Source organism: Haliotis cracherodii, unplaced genomic scaffold (assembly GCF_022045235.1).
Source record: "Haliotis cracherodii isolate W230 unplaced genomic scaffold, xgHalCrac1.p SCAF_7, whole genome shotgun sequence".
Lineage (NCBI taxonomy): Eukaryota > Metazoa > Mollusca > Gastropoda > Lepetellida > Haliotidae > Haliotis > Haliotis cracherodii.
The window spans coordinates 50,314,512-50,321,862 of NW_027266330.1; the positions used below are offsets into that span (position 1 = coordinate 50,314,512).

The following is a 7,351-nucleotide window of genomic DNA, read 5'->3' on the forward strand; positions in this document are numbered from 1 at the left end:
GAGGCCATCCCGTTTAAACAGTAAGAAAGCAAATCGACCTGTCATTGTCAAGTTTGCGTCTTATAAAGACAAATCAAGTATTTTGGAGGCAGGCAGAAAACAGCTGAAAGGTGATAATAACTTTCGCATAACGGAAAGGGTGAGGGGGCTTCGATCACAGTTCTTCCCGTTTATGGACAAAGGCCGGATGGAGGGATGTAGCCTTTCTCAGCTACGACAAGCTAGTTATAGACGACAAGCTAGTTATAGACGACAAGCTAGTTATAGACGACAAGCTAGTTATAGACGACAGTGTGTACATTCTAGACGAACCAACGTCTAAGCTGCAACAAACCCGGAACTGGGTGAAGAGATCGTCCCCGCAAACCCATTCCCACAGAGAAAGTCAACATTCAGATGTCACAAGGGGAGATAACTCGGACAGGACTTCCTCTGAAGGGAGACAACGCGAAACACCATAGGAGAACGGCCGTGGCTCCAGTGATAGGCAGAGCTGTGATGCCCCTCAACCAGTATCTACCTTTTCTACTGTCTGCAACAAATTGGGCAGCGCCGTAACTGGGTGAAAATAATCAACATGCAGATACATGTATGACAAGGGGAGATAGCTCGGACAGTGCTTCCTCTGAAATGAGACAACGCGAAACACCATAGAACGGCCGTTCTGGGGGAATTTCTGTTTGTATAAGCGAAGCATTAAAATCATATTTCAAGCGGATTAAATGTAACTGGGGAAATTGTGTCATTTTTCAATTACTTAATGCTAATTTGCCTTATCCAATGTTTCTTGCATTCTTTTATATACACCCGGTGGGGTCGACTTAGTATGACAATTCGGAAGATAGTGGTCTCGACCTATTAGAAGATAAACTTGAAGAGTTAAAACATGCATAAGGAGTTGACTCTTCGTGTATCATATGTGGAGATATTTATGCTAGAACACCCTCTGAACCAGATTATATTCTGGACGAGGACCCCGAATATATACCTGTTGGTGAAGATTCGTTTGTTAAACCAAGATTATCTTGTGATAATGTAGTAAACAATTATGGAAAACAACTTCTTTCTTTGTGCAAAGCCATGAATATGCATATTGTTAATGGTCGTACAAATGGCGACACTCCAAGTAACTTTACTATTATTTCAAATATAGGAACTAGTGTTGTTGACTATTTTATCATTAGTACAGCCTTATTTACTAATCTCTATGATATGACTGAATTGCCGCGAACTGAGTCTGATCATTTGCCACTGGAATGTAAGTTAGAAAACATTTTTGCTTTTCAAAGTTTGGATTGTAATTAGTGTTGAGAAAATTTCAGATCGAGATGATTCTCACTTGAAGTTTGATATCATAATTTGAACTAAATCATCAATGATTATATATCGCCCAAATCCAACTTTAAACGTTGCTGTAAGCAAAAAAACCGAGTTCCTATGACAGTAAAACAGCTGATGATATAAAAGATGCCACCTCCCAGAGTAACTGGAAACAGTTTTGGAAATCATTAAAACGCCTTCTCATTAGTGAAAAAGGCAAATCATCTATTACTCTAGAAGTGTGGTATTTCCATTTTAAGAATTTGTTAAACCCGGATCAACGAACTGATCATTTGCTGTTTGATCAATCTAAGGTTGTGGAAGACAATTTAGAGCATTTAACATCACAACACAAGAAATCTAAAAGCACTAGTGACACAACTAGACATGAAGTTGAAGTAATAGTACGTTCAAACAACGACAGTAATAAAAACGAAGCGCCAGAAAATATCTCTTCAGTACTTCACAACACTGACAATACAAAGCAGAACAATGAACTATTGATTTTAAATGCTGTTACTGAACTCACTAAAGACCTAAAAGGGGCAGTTCAATCACTCAACAAACGTATGGATGATCTTGAAACCAATCTAGAAACAAGATTAGTGTCTTTGATAAGTCACACCATTGAATCAGAAGTAAAGTTAGAGAAGAATTTAAAAGAGACTTTGACAGGGTACAGGGGAGGATGGATAATATTGAGAAATCTTATGCAGAAATAGTTTTAAAAAAACAAGAACTGTGAGAGAAAACAATACCATTGCCAAAAAGGGATTAAAACCTCAAAAAGAAAATGAAACACAGCAAGAATTGACCAAGAATGTTGAAGCTCTGATTCATTAAAAAACTTGATTCAAAAGATGTACAATTCAGGAAGTACAATTGGAAGCCTCACTCTGAAGGAGACAACCATGGACATATCATGTGTGAATCAGAAAATGAAGAGCAAAAATTCACAGTGCTGAAAAACAAACATAAACTGAAAAAGACAGCAAATGTGAAGGTCTACATTAACTCCTTAAAACAAAAGAAGAATTGAAGATGGAAGGAAATATGAGATTGATGCCGAAAACTTTGGACAAGGAAAACAATTTAAAAATAACCAGATATGGACAGCTGAGAACAGCAAATGAGACAACACAAGCAAAGCACAGATAGGGCCTTCGGCTTGGTATATGGAACTGTAGAGGTTTCAAGAAAAATGACAAAAATACAGACAATTTTAATTTTAGATGTGATGTTGTTGATATTTTAGACTGTGATGTTTTGGGATTGTGTGAGACATTTTTACATAAAGAAGACACCATAAATATTGAAAATTACAAATGGTTTAGTCAAAACAGGTTAAATCTGTACAAAAAGGCCAACAGAGGATCTGGAGGAATTGGATTCTTAGTTAAAAACTACCCAGCCCCATTTGTTGACAAGTTAGATGATTTTAATTACAAAGGACTTCTATGGATAAGAGTAAACCGAAAACAGACAAATGACATTTATCTATGTGTGTGCTACTTACCACCAAGTGGAAACAGCAGAATGATTGACAGTGAACTTTTCTTCTCTGAACTTCAGAAGCAATTCTACATTTATCAAAATAAGGGCTTAATATATCTCTGTGGAGACTTTAATGCACGATGTGGGCATCTTCAGGATATCATTGAGGGTGTTGATGAAGTGAAACTAAGGCAGGTGGTAGACAGTGTTGTCAACAACAATGGTGAATCTTTCATAGACTTCCTGTCTGCAAGTGGGCTATGCATGTTAAATCGACGGATAGGTAAACATGATATACACATGTGAGTAATCTGGGAACTTCTGTGATTGACTACATTGTGACACCATATGATTTTGGTTTGGTTTGTTTGTTGTTTAACGCCGCACTCAGCAATATTCCAGCTATATGACGGCGGTCTGTAAATGATCGAGTCTGGACCAGGCAATCCAGTGACTGACAACATGAGCATCGATCCACGCAAATGGGATCGATGACGTGCATCAACCAAGTCAGCGAGCCTGACCACCCGATACCGTTAGTCGCCTTTTACGACAAGCATAGTCACCTTTTACGGCAAGCATGGGTTGCTGAAGACCTATTCTACCCCGGATCTTCACGGGTCTGGTCTAGTGGTAGAGCGTCCGCCCCGAGAGCGAAATGTCCGGGGTACGATTCCAGGCCGCGTCATACCAAAAGACGTCTGGCGCTCGGCATTAAGGGGCTAAAACAAGGACTGGTCGGCTCGGAGTCAGCATACTGTGTCTGAGTGGGGTATTCATTTAAAACTGCGGCATGGTATCTCAGTGAACTAGCACTATAAATCGGCATCAGTCCGGACTGGTACAAGCAGCCACACAAACACACACACGTACGTCGCTATGTAAGTGCAATAATCTTTGACGCTACGTTCAACCCCAGTTGATGAAATGGAGACAAGGTTTTTGTTTCCACTGTGATGCACCGAGATCCTCCCATGGGTGTAAATGTGCTTCTCCTTAAAAGTATGTTTGTTTATTAATTTCAGCCGGTTTTTTGCGTATTGTCAAATATTTGTGATTATTTTATCACGTCCAAATAGCAGGTAAAATGTCGACCAAATGAACAGATTCTGTTCCCAAAATATTTATATTATTATAAACTATATCATCCAACTTTTTTTAAATTGTTATTTGATATTGGTATCTAGAGATAAGACAGATTAATTTGTTTTGTTATTTGTATTTTGTGTCATGAAATAAATTGGTGTTGGTTAAAACAATACCTTGAAATATCAATTATTATATTCAGTACTCCTATGTCACTAGGTGTATAAATTGTATGTGTTCTCTCTTAAATAGTCATTATATTTATGTTTTCCATCTTACTTGTATTTGTCATTTTGTGCATGAAATATCTTTTGGGGTTATACAGATGCATATTCGGGGGACTAGGGTGGCCCAATCGTCTAAGTCGCCGCGATTCGCTGTGCAATGTTGCGTCCCTTGGGCACGCCAGAAACCTATGATTGTGGGTTCGAATCCCGGTTCACCCCAATTATGTTTCTAGGTTTGTCAACACCATACCCGTGCTCGTGGATTTCACCGAAGTGGTAAACGTCTGAGACCTGCATCACTGCGGGCTTTCCTCCCACAATAAGCTGACACGCCGTGATATAACTGGAATACTTTTAAAAGCGGCGTTAAACCCAACTCACTCACTCACTCACAGATACATATTCCAGAATGCACACCATGAACTATAAGCCAATCATGAATTTTAAGTGTACTTATCTAAAAGTAAATTATATATGGTAGTGTGACATGCAATACTATTTATCATGTGACATTTTCAGTAAGTTTATTGTTCGTGATATTGTCAAATACAGTCCTGTTCTTCCTTTATTATTTAGTCCCCCACCGTGATATTGCTGGAATATTGCTAAAAGCGGCGTAAAACCAAACTCACTCACTCACTCACTCACTTCTTTATTATTTCCTTATTAAGCACTATTAAACGTCTTATGCCTGAGTTGTTATTATTGTGTATACCATGATACATGACAAAACATTCCCCCAGCACCCCACACCTGTAGAAATGTGATGATGAGACAAGTGTTTGCATAATGAATCAATTAAAAATTAATTTAATTAAATAAATTTAAATTACAAATAAATTTAAAATTTATATTATTTGTTTTTGTATAGATGGAAACCCTTCCCTACAACAACAGGTGACAAAGAAGCTCGGACAAGATGGATGGTCATGGTGAACAGACAGGATGGATCAGGCCAGCTATGGTCACCCAAGAAGGATTCAAGCGTATGCAGCCTACACTTTGTGGATGGAAGACCAACACCAGAGAATCCCTACCCATCTTTAAACCTTGGCTATGCTGATACGAAGAGGAAAGTAAAGCTTCTCCTCTTCAGTGACCAGGTGAATAATCCCCCCCCCCCCCCCCCCCCCCCCACCTAGCCAAGAAGAAAAGATGTCTCATCATGTCGTCTGTTGAAGTATCATTAGACGGTATGCTACCACGTCTCTCCAAGCCAGATCTGGACCCGTTAGGTGGTGACCCCTCTGCAGATCAGTCCAGGGGTGCCACGCCTGACCTGACACCATGCCTACCCATTTTTGTTTCTGTTTATTGGACTTGGTTCACTGCGTTTCTCCTGCTGATCCAGTGCTTGTGGAGGTTGGCCTGCAGATCCCATGACCAAGCACGAGCCCTACACAAGCAAGTCCAGGGCCTCACTCTACTTCTGGCTGAAGAAAAAAAAGAAGGTAGTTCGTCTTGGGGCTCGAGTGGAGAAGATGAAAGCCGACAGCAAAGAGACTTCATTCACCTTGCAAATTCTCAAGACTGATGACGATGTCAAATTTGACACCGGTAATGAGTCCAATAAACTGTTTTATGAATTGTTAGAGACTGTTGCCCCCTACATTCAGAAACGATGGCATGGAACAATAAGCTTGTTGTGGAGTGTCCGGCACTCTGCTGCAATACGTGGGCCGGAACCCCGACTTCGGAATTGTGACTAGTTTCACATGACTTTGATGAGGTTGCGACTGAGACTGTGACGAGTTTCTCATGATTTTGATGATGTTGCGACTGGGACTGTGACAAGTTTCTCATGACTTTGATGAGGTTGCGACTGTGACTGTGACGAGTTTCTCATGATTTTGATGAGGTTGCGACTGGGACTGTGACGAGTTTCTTATGACTTTGATGAGGTTGCGACTGGGACTGGGACGAGTTTCTCATGACTTTGACGAGGTTGCGACTGGGACTGCTAACCAACAACTTAGCAGCACGATTTCGGGTTTCTGCACCACTTTCTTCGAGGATATCTTTTTCATGGATAAGAGGAATGTCAACAGTTTTAGGGACATTAGTGTAAATGCAAGACATCGGGGAAATTACGGCATCCAAACCTAGTCTATGGAATATACTCCTTAACTGATAGTATAGCACTGACTATAGTGCAACCAATGCAATTAATACAAATTCACAATGTCATATTTAATTCACACACTTTGGGCAAAAAAAGGAATCATCGCCCTGTGGCACATCTACAACACCATCAAATCTACAACGACACCATATAGTGAAACAACTGCACTTGATGGACTCTTCAAGTCGACTGGATGGCTCGTCGATGCACTGCTGTCCACAGACAAGACATGGAAACAATGGTGTCCTGACGGCACGTTTTGCCCCCCTTGTCTGACTTGCACCCTCACCCCTCTTCTGTTTTCTCTTTGAGCTGGTTCCCATCGCTGCAACATTCAGAAGCACCACAGTGTCATTTTTGCTTTTTGATGCCATAGATATGGGTACTGTCACAGCCTAAGCATCTTTCACATCCTTAGAAAACATATTCTGGCAATACAAACTCCAACCAGAATTTATCAATTTTTGCAAGTATATCTGCCCAATACACATTGTCAAATGGTACACACAAATGTCCATGAAATGTAAATGTAAATACGTCACAGTACATCCTATTCAGAATTCCCATCTGACCCTGTATCTAAGCATAATATCTGTCTGTTGTCTTAATACATAGATCCCCATCATTTAGTTCTTTAAATTTCACACTGTCAACTGTGGGTATCTCAGATTTGATAGTTGCTGGGTATTTATTTTCACAAAGTCCCTTACCACAGCATTCACAATCGATTATTATATCAGGGATTTATGAAATAAATGGCTTGTTGGGTAACACAACAATCCCAGAGTCGAATGACTTAAATCTTTTGTGTCTCTTTTTTATTGCTTGTACATATCGCAACTTAGCATGGGGCTCACAGGAAACACTATGTTTTATGTCGTTCGTTTGTACGCTCTCTCTATCCCATGATATGACTGATCAGTGCTGATGGATCGGCAGAATCGTCCCTGTCAAGGGTCTCCATCCTGGTATATATGTTGTGGTACAAAATCTCTTTCACCCAGTCACATGAATAATACCTATAAGCTTTACCAACTTTGTATTCATTGTTTATCAGTCTTACAAGGTCCTCTGGAGTTCTCTCATTCAAGTAACTTGCCAT

General features: G+C 40.0%; 2 pseudogenes; one reads left to right on the forward strand and one right to left on the reverse strand.

Annotated features, from left to right (window-relative positions):
• Positions 1-5,056: 5,056 nt before the first annotated feature.
• Positions 5,057-6,195, forward strand: LOC139448961 (uncharacterized; annotated as a pseudogene).
• A 122-nt stretch (positions 6,196-6,317) lies between these two features.
• LOC139448962 (uncharacterized) lies at positions 6,318-7,351 on the reverse strand (annotated as a pseudogene).